Source organism: Caloenas nicobarica, chromosome 36, assembly GCF_036013445.1.
Source record: "Caloenas nicobarica isolate bCalNic1 chromosome 36, bCalNic1.hap1, whole genome shotgun sequence".
NCBI classification, from domain to species: domain Eukaryota; kingdom Metazoa; phylum Chordata; class Aves; order Columbiformes; family Columbidae; genus Caloenas; species Caloenas nicobarica.
The window spans coordinates 1,173,763-1,195,505 of NC_088280.1; the positions used below are offsets into that span (position 1 = coordinate 1,173,763).

Consider the following 21,743-nt stretch of genomic DNA (forward strand, 5'->3'; position numbering starts at 1 on the left):
AAAATCTTTTTTCCCCAAAAAAATCTTTTTTCCCCAAAAAAATCTTTTTTCCCCAAAAAATCTTTCTCCCCCAAAAAATCATTTCTTCCCCTAAATTTTTTCCCCCAGAATATTTTTTCCCCCAAATTTTTTTCCCCAAATATTTTTTTCGCCAAAATTATTTTTTTCCCACAAAACCTTTTTCCACGAAAATCTCTTTTTTTCCAAGACTCTTTCCCCAAAATCTTTTTTCCCCCAAATCTCTTTTCCCCAAAAATCTTTATTTCCCCAAATAGCTCTTATATTTTTCCCCCAAAATCTTTTTTCTCCCCTTTTTTCCCCCCAAATTATCTTTTTTTCCCCCAAATTATCTTTTTTCCCCCCAAATTCTCTTTATTTTCCCCCAAAATATCTTTTTTTCCCCAAATAATCTCTTTTTTCCCCAAAATCTTTATTTCCCCAAGTAGCTCTTATATTTTTCCCCCAAAATCTTTTTTCTCCCCTTTTTTCCCCCCAAATTATCTTTTTCCCCCCAAATTATCTTTTTTCCCCCAAATTATCTTTTTTCCCCCCAAATTCTCTTTATTTTCCCCCAAAATATCTTTTTTTCCCCAAATAATCTCTTTTTTTCCCCAAAAAATCATTTTGTTCCCCCCAAAAATCTTTTTTGTTCCTCCCAAAAATCTCTTCCCCCCCCCCAAAATCTCTTTTTTTTTCCCCAAAAAAATCTCCTATTTTTTTCCCCCCAAAAATCACCTTTTTTCCCCAAAAAATCTCTTTTTTTCCCCCAACCCATGCCCTCCGGGTGGGTTTAATGGCCACAAACCAGAATTTTTATCGTGCAGCTGCTGGTTCGGAGGGGGGGGGGGGGGGCTCAGCGCTGTGACGTCACCCGCGCCCTGTGACGTCACCCCCGCGCCGCGTTGCCCCGCCCCCCCGCCGCGCGCTCCCGCCCCTCCTCCCGTGACGTCACGGCCGTGGCCTCCGGCGGGAGCGGGGTGGGCGGGGCCCGCTGCGCCGTGACGTCAAGGCGCAGCGCGGTGAGGTCAGTGCGGCGCCGCTGCCGGACCCGCTGCCCCTCGCTGCCCGCGGCCCCCCCCTCCCTTCCCCTTCCCTCCTCCTCCCCCCGCCGCTCCGTGACGCCTCCCCGGGCCCCGCGGGCCCCGGCCCCGGCGGGAGGGCGGCTCGTCCGGCCCGGCCCGGCCCCTTCCCGCTGCCGCCCGAGGTAAGAACCGGCCGCGGCGCGGGGAGCGGCGGCGCCGCGCCGGGGTGGGCTGAGGGCGGGTTGCGCTGCCGGGGTTTGAGGGGGGGGGGTGCCGGGATTCACCAACGCCTCGTACGTCGCCCCGCCGGCGTAACCCGCATTGCGTAATGCGGCCGCTGCGTCAGGGAGGCCTACGTAAACTGCGGCGCGGAACCCGCCCGGAGGTGTGAGGCCTGCTGCGCAAACGGCGTAAGGCGGGGGGGTGCGGGGCCGCCGTTAGCGTAGCGCCGGTCACGCGCCGGCTGCGTAGGCCCCTGCGCAAAGGCGGGGGGGGGGGCGGTGTTCTCCGCGCCGTACGCACTTTGCGCAATTGGCTGGCCGTTTGGCGGGGAGACGCGCGGCCCCGCGGCCGGTACGGGGCGGTGCGCGGGCGGCCGCGGGTCGCTCGCTGCGCGGGGCGGCCGGGGAGAGAGCGGGGAGCGCCCTCCCGCCTGCGCTCCGCGGGTTACGCCGTTTGCGTAAGGCCGGCGCGGCGCTGCGGCGTTTGCGTACCAAGGGAATGCGGGGGGCGGGCGGCGTAACCCGCGCAGCGGCCCCCGCCCCGCTGCGCCGTTAGCGTAAACCCGGCGGTGAATCGCGCCGCCGCCGTAGCGCCGGTGCGGGCCGGGTTACGCCGTTGGCGGGCCGGTACGCAGAGTGCGCTGTGCGGGGCGGGGCGGGCCGGGCGGCGCGGGGGCACTTCCTGCCGCCGCCATTTTGTCAGCGGCCGGGAGGAGGAAGCGGCGGCTCCTGCGCGGAGGCAGCGGCCGGGCCGGCCCCGCGGCCCGCGGTGAGTGACGCCGCCTCCGCCCTCCCCCAGACCCCCCGGGACCCCCGCCGGGCCGCGGAGCAGCGGCCCTGGGCCCGGCGAGCTGGGGGAGTGGGGAGGCCCCGCCGCGCCGTTAGGCCTGGGCCGCCCGCCCCCGCCCTGGCCCTGCAGCCGGGCCCGGCGGCCGCTCGCTCGGCCTGAGGGGAGGACACGCAGCCAGGCCGCTGGGAGCCGGGGAGCGGGGCCGCCCCGGGGGGGTGCGTGTGTGCCCGGTGCCCTTGGGCCGGGGCGGCGGCGCTTCCCGGGCCGCCCTGAGGGCCCGACCCGCCGCTCCCGCCATGGCGCCCGTTGCGCCGCCGTTTAACGGCTCCCGGGGCCCTTTCTCACCCCCCAAGCGGCGCCGCTCGCTCCCCCGGGCCGCAGCCGCTGGCTTCCTTTATGTTCCCAAGCTGATTTTTTGTTTTTCTCCAGGTTGTTTTCTACTCGCGTAGAAGTTGTTTGGAATTCGGGGGGAAACTCTTGAGCCGCTTTCTTGCTTTTCTGGGTGGGAAAGGGGGGGGGGAAAAACCACGGGTGGTGTTGGAAGCCGGAGCCGGTGGGGGCGGCTGCTCCTTCCCCGGGGGTGAAGCGTCGCAGGACCGGGGTCCCCGTCGCACCCTTGGGACGTCGCTTCGCACGGACGCTCGGTTCCTGCGCTCGTTTGACGCGCTAATTAACCGCTGGCGTGAAAACGAAGGCTCCGCTCGCTCCGAGCGCGCGCTGCTGCCTGGGAGAGATGAGCAGTTTATGTGACTAATTAACAGCGGGGCGTAAAAGGCTGTTCGTTATAAACTCCGCTCTCACCGTTATTAACGAGTCTGGCCTCATCCCCACCCCAGTTTTCCTCCGCTGGTTTTTATTTCAGGCTTTAAAAAAAACCCCCGCAAATAGCTCGTGTTCCAAATAGTGGTAAAGTTTCCCCGCTCTCTTTGCGGAAGTGTTCCCAAAAAAACCTCTTTGAAGCCCCGTTATCCTCTGGGCCCGTTCGGTGTCCTCCCTCTTAACGCTGCGCAGCGTGGTTTGAAAAACAAATAACAGGCGGCGCTCGTAGGGCTGGATAACAAACAATTAAGCTGATCGATGGTAACGAGCTTTTGGTGCCCGGTAACTTTACGGTTGCGCAACCCCGGGGCCACCACTTTGCTGGGTTTGGTTAATTTGGGGCTTCTCGTTGTTGTATTCGCATCGTCCTGTCAAAGTTTTGGGGTCGTTCAAGCAACAATTAAGAGTTTTACGCAGGTTTGGTTTTCCTTGTTTGTGGCACAGTGACCTCGGGTTAAGCTGAATTCCTCTATTTAAGCTCTGCTTAAGCTTCTCATGGCAAAGTTTAGCTCGATTTAGGCAAGAACATGAACCAAACTGCTTTGGGCAACCGAAATATTGACGATTTCACCTTGCAAACACTTAAAAGGCAGCTGTGACCTGCGGCGTGAGCAGTTCCTGTTCGGTGGGGTTATTACTAATAGGAGCGTTTGCGGAGATAAACGTAAATCAAACGTATGTCGCCGCGAGGTTCTGGTACTCAACGTAAGGCCGTGTGAGCTAAAGGTTGGTTTAAAAAGTGAGTTACATGTGTTTTCTGGTGTTACTCGAGGGCCCCTTCGTGTTTTAAAACACGAGGTCAAAGAAAACATTGGGATTCTCCACGCCTGGACTCAAGGAACCGCGATAGCGGCTGTAAATAAACGTCGTGTTCCCACACGGCCTCTAATCTTTGCCCCTTGGCAGAGCCCACGATTGCTCGGTTAAAAGCACTAAAACCCAACTTTCCTGGTTATTTTATCCCCTCTCGACGGCGTTAATTACTTAAAGGCGAATAACTGTTGTTGTTGCGTTATCTGACGATACCCTGAGTGTGGCTTTGCAGCAAGCCGAGTTCCCGCGGGCAGCAAAACCATCGGCAGTGTAAATATGGGTTATTTTTTTGTAGAGAAAACGGGAATTGTGCTTTGGTTGGAGACTGGTGCGGGTGGGAGCCGATCTCACCCCGGCAAATGAGCCGTTGGTCTCCCTCAGGCTGCTAATTACCTTTTATTAAGTTATTTTCGGTCTTTCGCCCTTTGGTCGCGGGGAGCGGTAACGGAACGTACGTCATCGGACGGCCCTCGGTGCACATCCTCGCTAGTTTGGAACGATTCCCCCAAAGTAAACTTTTCGGTCTGGTAATTATCTACCGGCGTTTGGAGCGAGTTCAGGAATGTCAATCGGTTATTTGCAGGAAGATATTTTGCCGTGACCCCGCGCGAAATCCCGAGGACGAACCTGGGGTGAAATCCGGGGGATGTGAGTCGGTGAGAGCTCAAAAAATGATCCTACAAAGCTGAAACCGGAGTTGTGTCACCTCCTGGCCGGTCACTCGCTGTCCCCGTTAAATTCCAGGTGGAATCGCGTCTGGGCTTTGAGCGGGGAAGGAATCCGACCCGGTAGCGCCCGAGGAAGGGTTGGAGTCCAGCTTTTTTGAGCTTTTTTTGCCATGAAAAGGAGGAAAACGAAGCGTCCGTGAGCTTACGAGGGAATTGGGAGGATTTTGGGGGGTGTAATTGAATAATAGGTATTTTAAAGCTCTCTAATATCTAAATCCGTGAGCTTTTGGAGCAATATTGGCAGCGTCGCTGGGTTTCCTGGGCGAGGATTAGCGCGGTTCAGAGAGCGGATGCGAAAGCGGGATCCCGGTGCCCGCGTGTCGGATCCGCCTCCCTCGGGGCTCCAAAACCAGATCTCCAAACCGCTCTCCTCGGCTTCCACCGCGAAGGACTCGGCGTTTTACCCCAAAACGTCCCAAACGGAGCGACAGAGAATTCGCAGCGCTGGAAAACGGACGTTCTGCTGGACGGACGTGTGGATTTATCCGCATCGGAGGGTGAACGGTGGTTGTCGCTCTGCCCAACAAACCCCGGGATGTTTTGGGGTCCGTTCGTAATAAAAACGTCTGATTTTAGTTTCAAGCAAGCGCTCTGCAAGCTCTGATTTGTATTAAATAGCTCAGAAGAGTTGGATATTCATTAAATATCAGCTCAAATACCAAAAGGCCGTTTGGGGTTAAGAGCAAAAGCGAAACTCCAGCGCGGAGGGTTTTCTGCTCCCATTTCTTCAGGAACTTCGGCGGCGTTTGGGGACAGTGTCAAAAAACCACCGTTGAGTCTCTCTCCGCTTTGGCGACCAGAAAGGATCAAGCGCGTTTTTGCGTGCGCCGAACTTTGGGTGTCTAAATTCCTGGTTTCTGCCTTTGGAGGGAGCCTCGCGCAGGGAAAGCTCCGTCGGGACTAAACGTTTTCCCCGCAAATCCAGATTTCACTTGGAGCACCGAGGGGACGGCGTCGGGATGGGGAAAGGACACAAAATACCTCGCATTGAGACGGGAATTCCCAGCTGGGAACTGGGGTGGAGGATCCAAACCTGCAGAGACCCAAAACTCTTGGATTTCGACACTTTTCGTCCTTCTTTTGTGATATTTTTGGGCTTTTCCCGCGGTTCCCTTCCTCTGAAACCAGAGGGAAATTGGGAGTTTTTACCCAAAATTATTGAGACTGAAGTGTTTGGGAAGCGTCTGGCGTGTGTTTGAGGAGCAAAACTTCCCTCTTGGGCTTTTTTTAAAATCCCTTTTTTAATGGGAAGAAGCAGCTTAGTTCCCACTCGAGTGTTCTTGGCAGGGGGAATTTTGTTCCTTCGTTAACACCTCGTGTCAGTGTCACCGCTCGTCACTAATTATAACTTTTCCAAAAGGCAAATCCTGCCCCGGCTCTGGCTGCGAGGAGGAGGGAGGTGGCGCAGATCCAAAAAGCCATCAAACCGCCTTAAAATAAAATTAAAAAAAAAAAAATCAAGAAATAAACCCAGCCCAAAGCAGGAACTGGTCGGTAGCGACGAGGACTCGGCCAAACATCCTGAAACCAGAAACCCCGCCAGCGACAGCCCGGAAACGGGAAACCGAGGATGGGGTTGAAACTGGAGGGATTTACCGGTGGTTCGGTGCTTTGGGGAGAAAAATTCACCGTTTGGGAAAGGGATGGAGCCGAGGGCGTGCGGGTTTTGTGTCCTTTATGGAACCCAAACGCTGATTTTTTTGTTAATCGAGTTGTTATTATAATGTATTCGAAGCCTAATTAGGCTTCGCGAGATTCTACCGCAGCTCAGAAATGCTCCTTTAATGAAAATATCAGCCCTACAAGGTAAAAAAATGTTGGTTTTGTGACAAAATCCCCCAAAGCTGGTGTCCCAAAGGGTGCTGGAGCTGCAGAGCGACACCAGAATCCCCGGGCCAGGTCTCTGTTCCCAAATTCCCAATTATTTTGTGTTTTTCTGTAACGTTTGAAGTGACTGGGCAGATGTGCGGCGAGATCCTTGTGGGTTTCCCCGCTAAATAACCTGTGATCGCAGCAAATTGCTGAAAAGGAGAATTTGGGGTGTGTTTTTCTCCCGGATCTAAAGGCAGCCGGCGTGTAACACGTCTCAAAACCACATCGAAATCTGGTGGAATTAGTGATTAACGGGAGGATGACCGAAATATGTCGCATTTTAGTCCGATGTGAACTTGCTTTGTGACTTCTGTGCAGCTGGTGGAGCGAAACCACCTTCACCCGCCTTACAAATCCATTTATTTGACTGATAAAGGGTCAAGTTGTGCTTCGGTCGCCTGGGCCCTCGTTAGCGCTGAGGGATGACGAGGCTCAGCAAAGGCTAACGAAGCGGTTTGTGTTTTATTTGAACGGGCGCTGAGTTAAATTAAAACGTGAGATTTATAGGTCAGTTTTGGTCTTTCTTACGTGACGAGCGGCGCACTTAAAAAATCTGAATAATGTTAAATGAATCCGCGCGTAATTAAGCAATTATGTGTTTAAACAAACCTGGGTGCTTCAGCAATTAAATGGTCTTTTCCAGTATCGTGTCGGCTTAATTTAATTATTGTCTGCCAGCACGTTGGCTTTAATAACCGAGATACGAAAGCAAAACAAGCTTGGAAACTTAAATTATGTCACACCCGCTAATTAAAATAACGTGGAAAACTTATTAGAGCCCTTCGGAGTTGATTTATCCCCGAGATTTGCAGCGCATTTGGAGCCATCGGCCGGCAGGGTTGTGGATTGTTTAAAGAATAATCCTGAAGTTTATAATAAATGAATAATTATGGGAGGTGAACTGTGAGAAATGAACTCCCGGGGGAGCTTTGGGTTAAAAAGCAGCAGAATTGGCGCAGAGGGAGCGTCGCTTTGTATCCTTTTCCGTTTTCTGGAGTCGCGACCGTGACTCAGTTGATCTCAACTTGAGGTGAGATCAGTTGAACCCTAAAAATACTGAATTTTAGTGCGGGGTGGGGGCAGCTCAGCCCGTTCCCAGCAAATCCTCACGTCGCTCTTCGTGTCGATAATTCGGGTTATTCCTCCCCTCGACGGAGCAATTTGGGTTCCGAAGGGTATTTTTTTGGTCTGAAGTGTCTCCTCTTCTTGCTCTGGGCTCTCTCGGTGGAAACCTCTTGTTTTTCCTCCTCAAAACCACGCGCAGAGCTATTATTTTTATTTTTTAGAGGTTCTTTCGGGCTGGGAGGCACCGCAGCCGGGTGAATAACCGCGTCTCTTTATCAAACAAAATTGTTTTCGCCTCGTTGGGGGTTTATACAACTTGTTTTTGTCAAAAGAGACGCCGAGGACGCGTTTGTGCCGCGCGTGGGAGTCGTGGTTTGTGGGAAACGTCGCGCTTGATGGTTTCAGGTCAACTCCTGAATCCTTCTCCTTCCTTTTCCTCCCCCAAAAAACCTCTCGTAACATCTGGGCGAGCGGCTGGTTGCTCTTCCAGAGCGTCCCCGGGTTCCGTCACACCACAAAAATCACTTTTAATGGCCCCCAAACTTCTCAAAGAAGACCCCGTGGGCTCCTGGCAGGTTTTACCTCCTCGTGCTTGGCTTAAGCGGAGGTTTTGGAGTCAGGCTTGGCTTAAAACTCCTGCGGGAAGAGCCCGACTCGGAGACGTTTTCCCTGGAAGCGTCCTCGAGGAAAAATCCCTTTTTTCCGGAATATTTCTGCTGTGCTAATCCTCTCCAAGCTCTACTTTCAATTTGCAAAACCAGAGTGAAGAATTTTGGATTTATTGTTATTTAAATTAAGCGCAGGGACAAAAATCTCAGCCAGGAAGTGTCAAATTTTGACTCACATTTTGGGTCGTGTAGCTCCTGTGGTTTTTTTTTTTCTCCCTACGTTTTTAGAGAATGTGTCGTGTATTAAATCACTGAGCAGGACTAACAAAGCCCCGCGTGCAAGTTAAACCACGGAGCGGGACTAACAAAGCCCCGCGTGCAAGTTAAACCACGGAGCGGGACTAACAAAGCCCCGCGTGCAAGTTAAACCACGGAGCGGGACTAACAAAGCCCCGCGTGCAAGTTAAACCACGGAGCGGGACTAACAAAGCCCCGCGTGCAAGTTAAACCACGGAGCGGGACTAACAAAGCCTGGTTCCTGAAGCACCTTCCTTCTTTGAGCCAGTTCTTAATCACCCGCTTGCCCTTTTTATGTTAATTTGATGAGCTGAAGAGTTATTAAAGTGAGGGGAAAAACCCTGAAAAAACAATCACCTTGGGGCAGAAGTTTCTCTACTCAACTGCTTCTCCTGAAACTTTAAGCCCAGCTTAAAGCTCTGCGGTGCTTTTAGTCCGCACCTACACCCTTTACTTGCATAAGACCCGAGCGATGGGAGATGGGGCCAGTGGGGTTGTCTTGAATTAATTAGTACAGATCAATCGAATAGAAGATACTCAATAAAGTTGGGTTGGGCTGAGGGCTTTGTAAAAACCAGGACTAAATAACTGCTGGGAGACTTTGTCCTTGGAGCTCCAGCTTTCCCGAGCCCGCTGCACTTTTTGTTTTCCCCTAAACTACCTGAAAATGTTAATTCTTCGTCTTTTACGTACGAATTCTTATTTCGAAAGAGGATCATTTGTAAAGAACATAATTTATAGGAGCTTTTTTTGTTTGTTTTGGCTGGCAGGTCTTGATTATAAACACACCAAAAAAGTACAAAACGCTAAATTACTTGTGGTTCCTTTTTTCACCAAGTTAGGAGCCGAACCGGGGAGGGCGATGATGAAGTCCCCAGCAATTCTGCTTTGAAAATACCCTCGGCAAGGCTGCAAATTCAATTATTCTCCTTGGAAAAGCTCTTTTGCCTCCTCTTCCTACCTAAAAAATCTTTAAAAGTGTCAAAATTCGGACGCGATGCCTCACATTTCAGACATAAAGCCTTGATTTTTTGGAAGAATCAAGATTTTCGGTTTAATTTTCAAGTTCCTCAGGTGGAGTCGCTGATGAGGGTTGAAAACAGCCACTTCTAAAAGCCAAGGGTGAGCTCGAATTTCTCTTTTTCTCCTTGAAAATCAACTTTCCCGCCTGCGCCCGAGGGGTGGGACGACCAGTTCCTCGTAATTTGGAGATGGCACCTTAACGAGGATCTGTAATTAGCGCCCGAAGGCACCTCTGCCCCCGACGCGCTGCTCGTGTGAAGTTTAAAACAAGTTTCTGCCTCAAAATGAGGAATTTATGCTGCTCCTGGTACCTCGTTGAATTCTGCGGGTGTACAAATTGCGCTCAGATTGTCTCGAAAGAGCTTTTTTTGGAAGGTGAAATGATGATAAAGCCGATGCGGAGAGCCCAGCTGCGGTTTTGGGGAATGCTCGAGGATTTTCCATCATTCCCCTGGACCTGAAGGACCAGAATGACTCGGGATGTTGCCAAGTAGGTGCTAATTATCCACTTAGAGCGAGAAAAATGAGAAGAAAGCAACTTAAATCCCTCATCCTTTGAGTCCTGATGTTCAGGACTTTCCCATAGACCTTGTCCCCTCCTAAGGGAGGGGAAAATTGTCAATATATTCTTACATATTCTCAAGTTTAGCACAATATTAATTTCTTAAATTTAACACACATTCATTTCACTCAAGCAGATGCCAAATTTCAAACCTTCAGCGGGTTCTTTGCTGGCGCAAAAATCACCGTCGGCGTAAAAATGTCATCTCAGGCTCTTATGTTGGTTTTTAGAAAGCGTTTTTAATGCCCGTCTGGTGGGTTTGCAAGATTTGGGTGGTAAAACCTTCTTATTTGTCCCCTGGAATAACAGGTTGTAAAAGCTCAAACCCTCAGCGCCCGGTGCCGAATTTACTTCATATTTCTGGTCCGAGCAGCCGAACGGCGTCTGTTCCATTTAATTCCGACGGGATTAGGGGACAAATTCCGGTTATCGAAGTGTCTGGGGTTGGTTTTTCTAACCCGAGCGTCGCGAGTCCGGACACGCTCGATATTCAACATCTTGTGCTGGTTTAGGAAGAATTCGGTGATGGGGAAAAGAAATTAATTAAGAAACAGGGTTTGATCATCGCCGGTAGATCTAAACTACCCATCGCTGTTATTTTCCATGTATTTAAGGAGACAATTCCCAACTTTGTGCTGCTCCCAAACCCCCGGTGGGATCCTTTCTGCTCAATTGGGTGTAATTAGGGTTAATTAGGGCACGATCTGGTTCCCTGGGGGAAGATGCTGCCCCGCAGGACAAAAATCTCACCTTTTCTTGATTTTCTGCTTGCGAAGTTGCGCTTTTTGTTTCAAACGCCTCCTCTGTCGCTGGTACGGAGCGGGGAGAAAGGGTGAAAAAGGGGAAAAACCAGATTTATTATCCTATTTCTAGCAAAACCGAACATGCGAGCGGGTGAACCGAGACACCAGTGAGCGCAGAGCCGGCGGTGCAGCTCGGGCCGGGGGATGGAGGTAAAAAGAACCTTTTTTCTGCTTCTCGCCCGCATTTGGACGCCGTCCCGGCCAGAAGAATCCGCTGTACAAAACCCGATCGGGTTACAAGAAAAACAAGATTCCGGCTCGTTTCTGCCGCTGGGTCGGAGGCGCCGCGTTTACGTCGAGGGCTGTTTGTTTGAGGGGAAAATTCCAAGTGTTTGCAGAGCCCCGCGACTGAAAAAGGTGAATTTCTGGAGCGCTCGGGTGTCCCCGACACCACTTTGAAATTTCCGAGTGCCTGAATTATGCCCAGGACGGGTGTTCGAAGCGTCTCTTTGGGGATATCTTATTTTTTTAGAGCCGCGCGATTGCGTAAAGATGAGGAAAAGGTTGTGAAAATAGGTCTTTGCTTAACAAATAGTCATCTTCACGTGACCCGGGATGACTTTGAGGTCTTAAATGTGGTTTGACGTTCTCTTCTGATCTAACGGTTTTGCTTTGAACCAGTTTAACCATCCTAGTGGTTTTAATCTGTTTCGTTTTTAGTCTCAGGGCAGATTTAATCACTTGAGGACGCTGCGTTTTTCCCACTTTCCAAACGTTTCTGTTTTCCCTTCTCTTTTTCCCACCTGTTTTTGCTGTGATCTTGGCTTGTCCTCCGCTCCTGGGCTCCCCATTGGGTTTTTTGGGGGGGAAAAGCAGCTGTTTTGGGAGCCCCGACTTGTGCGGATGGTGAAAACACACAAAGAATGTGGGCGGGAGTCACCGCAAAGCCGAGACTAACGCTTTGGAGCCCAAAATGTGCTTCTAAATAAGCCCAGCCTAAAGCTGAGGTGAGTTTAGACTCTGCGTCTGAATATAGGATGATAATCCTTACGCTTACCATGACTTTTTAGAAGGAAATTGCCTTTTAGGCGTTGGTTTTAAGCCTGGTTATTGATCAAATACACTGAGGCGACTGTCAAGAGCTTAGGTTTAAGTGTTGCCTCTTAAAACCGAGCTTAAAGGAGGTTGGTAACCCTTCTGTGGATTAAGAATTGATTAAGAAACTCAAGATGAGCACAGGACCTTGTGGTGGAGGAAGATTTTCCCCTGTTTGTACCCGTGGGTTTTGGGCGCACTTGGAAAATCAGTGTAGAAACTGGTTTTAGTGGGTGGAAAAACAAAAAACAAACCAGAAAACCGCACAAAACACCAAAAGAAATGAGGAAAAAACAAAAGACAAACCACCCGAAAAGGTCCAGAAAAGAGCCGAGATGCTTCGGGAACAGATTTTAATGGTAGAGAGAAGGGGAACAGGCTTCTCTTAATTAAGTAAAAACTGCGGTCTTTAATTATTTTAAATACTAATTGTCCCTGAGCACGTTGTGGCTGTGTGGAGGGTGCATTTGTGGGGTCGGTCTCTATTTCCTGGAGATGTTTCTCCTCCCGGGCGGCCACTTCTCTCTCCACCGGGACGGATCTTCAATTGAGTTCTTCCAGACCCCTAAAAAATGCTTTTCTGACCCCAAAACTGCCTCGAGATGTCACCCTGGATGCGCTCGAACCTGCAGAACTTGAGACCCCGGGGAGGTTCCTCGTGATCTTCAGCTTTTGCTCCGCGACGTCCGAGTTGTCCGACCTTACTCTGGAGCTGATTGAGGCTGAAACGAGTAATTTACTCAGTGCTAACGAACATCTCGGTGCCAACTCCCGAGCATCCTCGGGGGACGCGCCCGTCCCGCCTCCCGGACAAAGTTCATTTGATCGCCGGCGATTTGCAAGCCAGTTTGGGTTCCTCGTTACCCTGACGATTTTCTAAAAGCCTCTGTTTAATTAGCGAGGAGTTTGGGGCGCGCTGACCCCAAAGCGGATCGCAGGCTTTTCTTCTCCACCGAGTTTGAATTGAGTAGAAATCCCGAGGTTCGTATTGGTCGCTTTGGCTGGAAACTCCTGATTTTAACTTGGACGTGGTTTATAAAACGTGGCGCTTTCAGACGTTCGACTCCGAGAATCCAAATTATCGATTAACGGAGGAAAAAATGGGGTTTCTGGCTGCGCTGAAGGAAACGTCTGGTTGTGGGTGAAGGTGCCGAGGGAGCAAAGGGGAGAAAATCTCTCTGGATCTTGTTCTAATCACAAAACCAGCAGCCGCTGATCAAAAACCTGGGATTTTTCGGGTCTTTCAAGGGCGTCCCTGCAATTAAGAGGAAGGAAACTGCTCATTTGCGCCATCGGTTGGGCCGACCAGCCAGAAATTTCAATACAAAATCACCTTTCTGGGGTATTTTTGACACAATATTTTGGAGCATTTGCCTCTGGTTTTCCTCTTCGTGGCTTCATTTCAGTGCCTTGATCCTTGAAAGAAGAGAGTTGGGTCGTTTCGGACTCTGAGCCTCGCGCCACGAGAACAGAAAACGGGATAAAACACCCATTTTGGGGATATTTTTGAGATTTCCGCGGTTGTGGCTCGTGCGCTTTGAAGACACGGTCGCTCGGGGCCAAGAATTGATCCACCGTGAGCTTTTGCTGGTTTTTGACCTCTGATGGGAGCGATATTAAACCAAGTTGAACGCTGAGGATGTTCAGAGGGAGTTGGCGTCCAATTTGGGTTGGGAAAGGCCAGTTTTTGGAGCGTAAACCCTTTTCGAGATAACAAAACCACTTAATTCTCAACGTAAAACCTCGTCGACGGTGGGAATTGCACCTCGGGTTGGCGAATCTCTGTTTGTACCTGGACATTCCGCTTCTCTGCCCGGTAATTAAAGGATTTGAGGCTAAATTGGTCTTTTGGGGAAACCTTTTCCAGGATCCGGAGCGATAACCGTGTTTGCAGTGGGTAGTTGGCTGGCGACGCGACTTATATCGTGTTTAAGCAGTTTAATAACGCAGATTTAATAAAGAATAATTTCAAATTCCGCTTCTGCTGGATGGCCCGGGGTGAAGTTTGTTCCTTTTGTCTCGGGAACGAGAAATTTGGTCTCAAAAATCTCAAATATCTGGATGTAACTCGCTGGAAAATCTGGTACCAGGGCTGGATAACGAGCGAAATAGAAGTGAAATACTTTCTGAAAATGTGTTTTAATGACCAAACCCGTTGATTTTTGGGGAGGATCTGCCGCGTTTAACAGCGGTTTCCACGTTCCCGTTGGCTCCGCTTGCGGGACGTCGCTCACACGCGCGGCCCCTTAGAATCGGAATCCTCTGCAAACACCGCGCTCACGTTTGTCCTCATTTCCTGCTGGTTTTGTTAAAACACTTGATTTTTTTCATCTAATTTTTCGCTTTAAAATCCAAACACCTCTTGCAGGGGTATTAAGCTTCTCCAGCTGTTGATAACTGTGGGTTTTACCCTGGAATAACAAAGCTGCACGATACCGAACTAACCCCAGAGTGGTTTGCGTTTCGGCAGCTGTTTGATGTTCCGGAGCGTCGGAGAACAGAAATTACAGGTGTGACTTAACGATTTCCCTCCTGTTTCGGCTTCATCCAGGCGTCGATTTATTTAAACGCTCCAAATGTCGATTCTTCCAAAGCTCCGTGAACACACGGACACGTCTGAGCTGAGTTTAAGGGGAAGGAAAACCCTGCCCGGCGTCCCCAGCCCCGGTAATTCCGCTTTTATTGGATTATTCACCATTTTCTTGGCTTTTTCCAGGAAAACCCGTATCCTCAGCAATATCCAGCATACGGACGCAGACTTTGCGTCGTCAAAATACCGTTCCTGCCGTCGCCTCCGAGTTGGCCTGAAAATTCAGCTGTTTGGGTGAATCGGGTACCAAAGTGCTGGGTTGAGCGGCCGCGCTGGTTTTAGCCAAATCCTCCCTAGTTCCTTGGCGTTCGGTGTCGGTGAAAGCGAACGGAGAGATCAAGTTGTGCACTCATCTCATTATTGATACAGCGGCTGGTTTGGTGCGGAACAGCCTGGTCGTGCAGTAAAAAAAAGAGCAAATATTGAAGATACATTGAGGAAAACTGGGGTTTATTATCCCCGAAGTCAACGCTTCGCATTCAGTCGATATCCAGGATGGATGCGGCAGCGACTCTACGAACAAACCGTCTTTTAAATTCAATTCCTGGCTGAAATTCAGTGTTTTATTCGCCTGTGTTTGCGGTGTCGGATCAAGGGTCGCTCGGGCGCCGCTTCTCCGCCGAGAGTTGTGCTCGGGACGTTATTAAAACGGCACTAAAGTCCGAAGAAATTGCACTTGGAGCATAAACCGCAAATATTACGGGGGGAAAAAAGCTACATGTGAGAAGCCGGGAAGCATTAATGAATAGAGAAATGTGCTTTGGAAATGTCTGAGCCCCCGGAACGAGGCTTGTTAGGTGGGTGAGTTAATTCTGCACACAAAGATTTGGACCCAGCACGACCTTGGACTTTATTTGGTGATTATTATCACCAGTTGAGTTGCGCATTTTCTGGGACGCACGTGTTGAATGGTCTCTATTTCAGGTGGGGTTTTTCCACCCGATTTGCTGGGAAGTTGCCATTTTAATACCGATTTATACGCGCTTTGAAATCTTGGTGGTGAAGCGTCGCTTGTGCCTTTGGGTGAGCAAAACCCAACTGATCCCGTGGAACGTGTTGAGTCTTGTGCGCGTTTTCAGCTGAATTTTTAGTCCCGGCGCGAGACGGACCCTACGGAGCGCGGCCTTTGGAGATTGATCCCCCGGACAAAATAGGCGGGTTTGGCAAAACAGTGGCGACTCTTGGCCGGCACGGAGCCGGAGCCGGTTTGTCCCCCGGGGGTGACACGTTGGGGCTCGGGATGGCCCTTGGTGCTTGTTCGGCCACTGAAACGGAGAAGCAGCTCAAAGCAAAGAGGGGAAAAAATGGCTGGACGTGAGGACGTTGGCTTTGTGAGGGTCTCCTGCTTCTCTCAGCGACTTTGGTGACACGGTGAGAAGTTCAGGATGGGAAGCAACCCTAAGAAATGGGGAATCTTCGGAGTTTGACCCAAACCTGAGGGGTCTGGGGTGTGTGTGGAGCTCTGAGAATTGTCCCCGAAGGGCCGTCGGAGGTGGGGACGTTGGTGGGAGCGACCCAGACCTGTCCTGCTCTACGGACCCAAGCTTTGGCTGGACCTAAATCTGCCTTTTTGCCCCTAAATTTATCACCTCGCGCTTTCTCCAAAAGTTGGTTTTGCTTTCCTACAAGCGCATGAAGCTCTTTGCGCCCATCTCGCCTCCCCACAGGGTGATTTTCCTCGTTAGACGGGACCTCGATGGATTTATAGCAACTAAATCCACTAAAAATAAACTTCCAGGTGAGGCGAAGCACTTAAATAATTTTTAGAGCCGGTATTCGCAGGTTCGACGGAGCGGGAGAATTTGGGCGACTTTTCAGAGGACTCGAGGAGTGAATTTGAGTGGAAAACGTAAGAACGCTTCAAACATCAGTAAAATTAGTTTAGTGAAGCTGTGACACGCTAATTAAGGTTAATTGCGGTGTGCTGGTGTTCACGCGTGGCGTGTCAAATTGCGTTGGTTGATCGTGGAGGCGATTAAAGAGTCGGATCGATAAGAGAAGCAGGATCGTGCCGACCGTTAGTCTGGCAATTAAAAGTCGGTGATTTGGGGGGGAAAAAGCGAATTTCTATGAAAACTTCATAATTGAACCGCAATGAAATTACAGACGCCAACTCTTTGGAGTTAAAAACCTCGTTCTTGAAGCAAATTATACATTAAATCCTAATTTTGCCTCTGATTTTCCAGGTAAATCAGAGTGAACTCATTCCAGCTGTTCCCCCCAGCCCGTTAATTAAGGGATAATTCATTAGCAGGTGATTATTTGAGCTTTAATACGATGTAACTGTATTTTTCAGGTTCTACGTGAATCGTTTGCTGGTTTTGTGGTGGGTATTTTCTTGGTCTTTGCCTCTTTTTAGGGAAAAATCCTTATTTTCCCTGATTCTGAGGGTTTTGTGACATCCTCGACACCTGTGTGTGCTCTTCAAGTCTTAAGTTAAATTAATCGGGACTAAACCGTTTTCCCGACCGTTCCCCCCCACATAGGGAATTTAAAAGCCGCTAAACATGCAGGAGGTGAATTATTATTATTAAATAATTATTATTAAATTATTATATGGGGCTGTGAGGATTTAACGAGCTCGCTCTATCCTCCTGTGTCCGCCTTCCGCAGGGGCAAACCCCGGTAAAGCCCGAGTGTGGCCCTAAGCTCAGCCTAACCTCCAGCAAACCAGCTCTAACGTGCCAATTAACACCTGGCGCTAATTGTGGTATGACAAAGCTTGGCAAGACCTCTGGCCCTTTTCCAACATTCTCACCCCCCGGGGCGGGTGAGTCTCATTTGCTTTAGCTCAATTCTCCATTTTAAACTGAGCTTAAGGTTAGTTAGAGCTGTTAAGCCAGGCCTTCTTTGGCCTCTTTCTGGACGCGCTGAATTCCTTTCGTAGGGGGCAAAATGTCGCATCTTCCGTATCCCTTACGGCCCCTGAAAATGAAATTAAAGATTTTTTTTTTTTTAAATTAATTTATTTATTGGTCACAAGCCAGCTCTGGAGGCGTGGCGGGTATTTAACGAGCGCAAACGATGGTAAAAAGACGTCGCCGTTAAGAAGGCGTTGTTGGTGGTTACAATTGTCTTCCTACAAGCTTGAATTTTCGGTGATTTGGGGCGATTTTGGGCGATTTCCCTGAAAAGCCGGAGCGGGAACGATGGAGCGATCGCCGCTCTGACCTCCGGGCCATGGATGGGTCTCAAGCTGCTAAGCCGGGCTTTGAGACACTTAAACCCGGGTGGCGCTCCCAGGCCTTGGGTTAAACCCAGGCCTTGGAACCAGCTTAACCAACTGTTTCTGGGCTGGAAAGAGCTTTTTGAGTCATTTGCAGGTTATTTTTTGTTTGGTTGGGGAAAACTTCCCCCAAAGGAACAGACCTCGTTGGAGCTCCCAGAACGAGGCGCTTTGGGGCAATTAACTCAAATTAAATCATTTTTCTCAGTCTATTGAAATGGTGTGGACCATTTTCTTGGCTCCCTTCGCCCACCCGCGTCGCAATGCATTTCATCCTCGAGGATTCCGGCGTTTCTGACTCGTAAAGAAATAAACCCAGAAATCCGGCGAGCAAAAAGGCAAAGGATAAAAGGTAATGCTGGTTTTTTTGGGCTGTAATTCTGAATTAACGGGTGTTTCTTCTCCTTACAGATCTTTCTTTCGATAGTCGCTTCGAAAATGAAGGTCAGAGGGTTGAGCTGGTGAAGAACCGAACGCTCGAAGGATTGACTCCCATTTCAGGTAGTTATTCAGAATTTTACTCCTTTGCCCACCAGTGTGGGATTTATGTTTCTTGCTGGCGTTTCGGGGCAGAAACGGCTCTTTTGGAAAGGTCAGGACCGCAGGAATTAATTAAGTAGAGCCAGGGATGAGCTGCGCTCATTATCTCGGGCGCTTCAGATCGAGTTCGGTCCTGTACGAGCCGCAGCGAACGTGTCCTCGGATTTACCGATGGGGTTAAACGAACCTCCGGCTTCGTTAACGCTGGATCCAACTTGATCGTCCCGATACGTCGTTAGATGCCGAATTTAAATCTGCTTTCTGGAGGGAGCCGATTCCAGCAGCAATAACGGAGCACAAGCGCAGGGAGGAGCTTCACACACACAAAACAATCCAGAATTTTCTGTTTCTTGGCGTTTTCCTCTATTGAACCACCTTATTTATCATTTTCTTTTTGTTTATTCCCCACTGTTACCAATTTCAAGACCCAGAATTTCTTCCCCTGAAGGTTGTTTTTTGTTTTTCATTCAGGATATAAACATGCAACAATTTAATTGAACCTCTGAACCCCCTGTTGGCAAAGGCATGAAGGGGAATAAACCTTTAAAAAATAAATTCGAAAAGTAAAAAAAAAAAAAACCAAAACACACACAAAAAATCCCCCAAAAACCACTTTTTAAAGCAGAAGAGCCCCATTGCAATTAGTCCAAGTACCTATTAGGGTAAAAAAAAAAAGTGCAGAACAAGTAGAGATAATAAATCAATTGAATTCCACCCAGCTCAGGAAAACAGGACACAAACATGATATTTTTTGGTGCCTTTACCCAGAATTTGCTCTTTTAAAGGTGGCTTTGTTTCTGGTAATTTGCTCTAAGATGTTTGGTAATAAATGGGTAAAATCCCCCCAGATACACAAGTACTGGCTTTTTATGGCTTCGGCTTTAAAAATACTTGGTTGGCTTTGTGACATCTGGAGGTTTTGGCGAGACTGGAGATCGATCATCCCCAACGGATCGATCATCCCCAACGGATCGATCTCAAATAATCTACTATCCCTAGTAATCTCTCCCCAATAATTTATTTTCCCCAATAACATATTTTCCCCAATAATAACAACAATAATCTCCAAGGTACGTCTGGTTACACCTGAGAAACAACAGGTTTACCAATGGCTCAGGGGGGAAAATGCCCATTTTCAATCTCGCCTGCCCAAGAGCGTCTTGACCTCGCAGGGTTTCTGTCACCAAGCAGCAAGAAGCAAAATTGGGGTAAAAACGCGTAATTTTTCCTGGCAAAGAGCAGCTCCTGCAGGGCTGAGCCTGGAGCAGTTGAGCATCAAATCTTTCTGTTCTCAAACCAAAGGGTGGAAACGACGTCACGCGCGGGTTGAACCTCCAGGACGCGTCAGGTTGGCGACGTAGTTGGAAAACGATGGTAGAATGGGTAAAAAAAAATGTCCTTTTTTTCTGACCTGGAGCAGATCAACTTCTCTGGAACAAGTTATCTGAGGTTCTGCCACCTTCTCCATCCACCTCAGGGAGCGATGGGATTGAGGTTGGGATGATACCGTAATAGATACAGGGGGAGGCTTAGACTGGTCTTAACTAGGAGGGTCCAATTAGTCTGGGTTTTATTTGCTGGTGGGGGATCCGTGTGGTTTGGCACCGTCCGTCTGCGGCACCGGGAGCCGGGGTGGGTTGGGACGTGCCGGCAGGTGGGGACACGGGGCTTGGCCGGTGGTGGGACCTGAGGTTCTTGGGTGCTGGGCACAGGACCCGTCACTCAGCGCTGGGGACGTTCCCGTCGATCCCACCGTGTGGGGACACTGGTGCCCACCTGGCCGCTCCGGCAAACTCTCGTCACCATCCGGTGCTCCTCCCGGCACCGGTGGGGAGAAAATATGACCAAAGGCCTGTGGTCTTCACCGTGGTCTGTGGGGTGGATATCTGCTCCACCATGGATCTCCATGGAGTGAAAGGACGTGTTCCACTGTGTTCTTCACTGTGGGCTGCAGAGTGGACGCTTGGTCCACCATGAACCTCCATGGGCTTCAGGGTGGACGTCTTCTCCGCCATGGATCTCCGTGGGGTGAAAGGGCGTCTGCTCCACCATGGTGTTCACCATGGGCTGCAGAGTAGATGTTTGGCCCACCATGGATCTCTGTGGGCCGCAGGGTGGGCATCTGTTCCAGCATGGTCTTCACTACCGGCTCCAGGGTGGACATCTGCTCCACCATGGATCTCCATGGGCTGCAGGGATGTCTCTTCCACCACGTTCTTCACTATGGGCTGAGGAGCAGATGTTTGGTCCACTATGGACCTCCATGGGCTTCAGGATGAATGTCTGCTCCACCGCGGGCTTCAGGGTGGACATCTTCTCCACCATGGATCTCCATGGGGTGAGAGAACATGTGTTCCACTCCGTTCTTCACCGTGGGCTGCAGAGTGGATGATTCGTGGGCTCCACAGTGGACATCTGCTCCACCATGGACCTCCATGGGCTGCAGGGTGGGTGTTTTCTCAACCATGGATCTCCATGGGGTGAAAGGACATCTGCTCCACCATGGACCTCCATGGGCTGCAGAGTGGACATCTGCTCCACCGTGATCTTCACCATGGGCTGCTGAGACATCTGCTCCACTGCGGTCTTCATCATGGGCTTCGGGGTGGACATCTGCTCCATTGTGGACCTCCATGGGCTTTCAGGATGGATGTCTTCTCCACCATGGATCTCCATGGGCTGCAGGAACATCTGTTCCACTGTGTTCTTCACCATGGCTTGCAGAGTGGATGTTTGGTCTACCAGGGACCTCAATGGGCTTCAGGATGGATGCCTGCTCCACTATGGACCTCCATGGGCTTGGGAGTAGATGTTTTTTCTGCTGTGGATCTCCATGGGCTGCAGGAACATCTGCTCCATGGGTTGCAGGGTGACCAACCTGCTCCACCACCAACTCTCTCAGGTGAGGACACGCTGTTGGGCAGTGATGGGTTTGGATGATGCCGGAGGGCGTTGGCGAGACCTCAGACTCACCTCACTCGGCGAGGGGACCCGTCGCTTGTGCTGGGGACACCTGTTGGTCTCACTGGATGGCGGCGATTCAACCCTTAAGCCTGGCTTAACACTCCGTCGGTGGTTTAAATCACCCTTCACAAATGGGGTGAAGGAGCCGCTAAAATATTCACCGACTCACAAAGTGCCTCAAAACCCACAGGCTGAACCCAAGAGCAGCTACTTTTGAAAATTTCAGATAATTTACACGCCGGCTTCTACACCTGTAATCCTTAAATATCTGTGATAAAATGATGTATAAACCGCTTAACGCGTCATCAAACCCCCTTGGGATCTCTCCTGCTGCTTAATATGTCCAGTAGTTGATAGTATTGTAATAACATTGTAAGATATTAATTCGTTAAAGTCAATTATTCTCTGAAATACATCAAAACGTTTGTGGTGCGGATGGTTTTTGTGGCCGAGACTCGTTTGGCGTTGAGCTCGAATGTAAAACCACGCAGGTTTGTGGCTGTTCAGCCTCTCGATCAGGTGTCAAACTGCTCAGATGCCGCTTTAAAGTTCCGTTTTTCCCTTGAAAAACGAGCCTGGAAACAGCTGCTTCCCCCCAACTAACGGGGATAATGAACTAAACGAGGATTTTTCGCGCTGTCCCAGTTGCGCAGACGTCCCGAAAAGCCCCAGGCTGCGAATTCCTGTCCTCTGCATGGAAATAAATTCATTTACAGCAACAGCAAAACGATTCCTGGGCTGGAAACTGCCCCGGCAGGTCAGGTC

The 21,743-nt window shown here is 50.1% G+C and overlaps 2 protein-coding genes across 5 annotated transcripts in view; one reads left to right on the forward strand and one right to left on the reverse strand.

Annotated features, from left to right (window-relative positions):
- Nucleotides 1-21,743, reverse strand: part of XAB2 (XPA binding protein 2) — a 202,005-nt gene that overhangs the window by 46,757 nt on the left and 133,505 nt on the right. The window lies entirely within an intron of this gene.
- Nucleotides 1,012-21,743, forward strand: part of BRD4 (bromodomain containing 4) — a 71,046-nt gene continuing 50,314 nt past the window's right edge. For 2 of the 4 annotated variants that reach the window (XM_065654926.1, XM_065654929.1), the window contains exons 1-2: nucleotides 1,012-1,204; nucleotides 17,886-17,975. The gene's annotated coding sequence lies outside the window, so the exon portion shown is untranslated. Of the gene's footprint in view, nucleotides 1,205-1,932; nucleotides 2,013-16,544; nucleotides 16,575-17,885; nucleotides 17,976-21,743 lie in introns of those variants that run through there. The other 2 variants (XM_065654928.1, XM_065654927.1) reach the window with 2 other exon arrangements.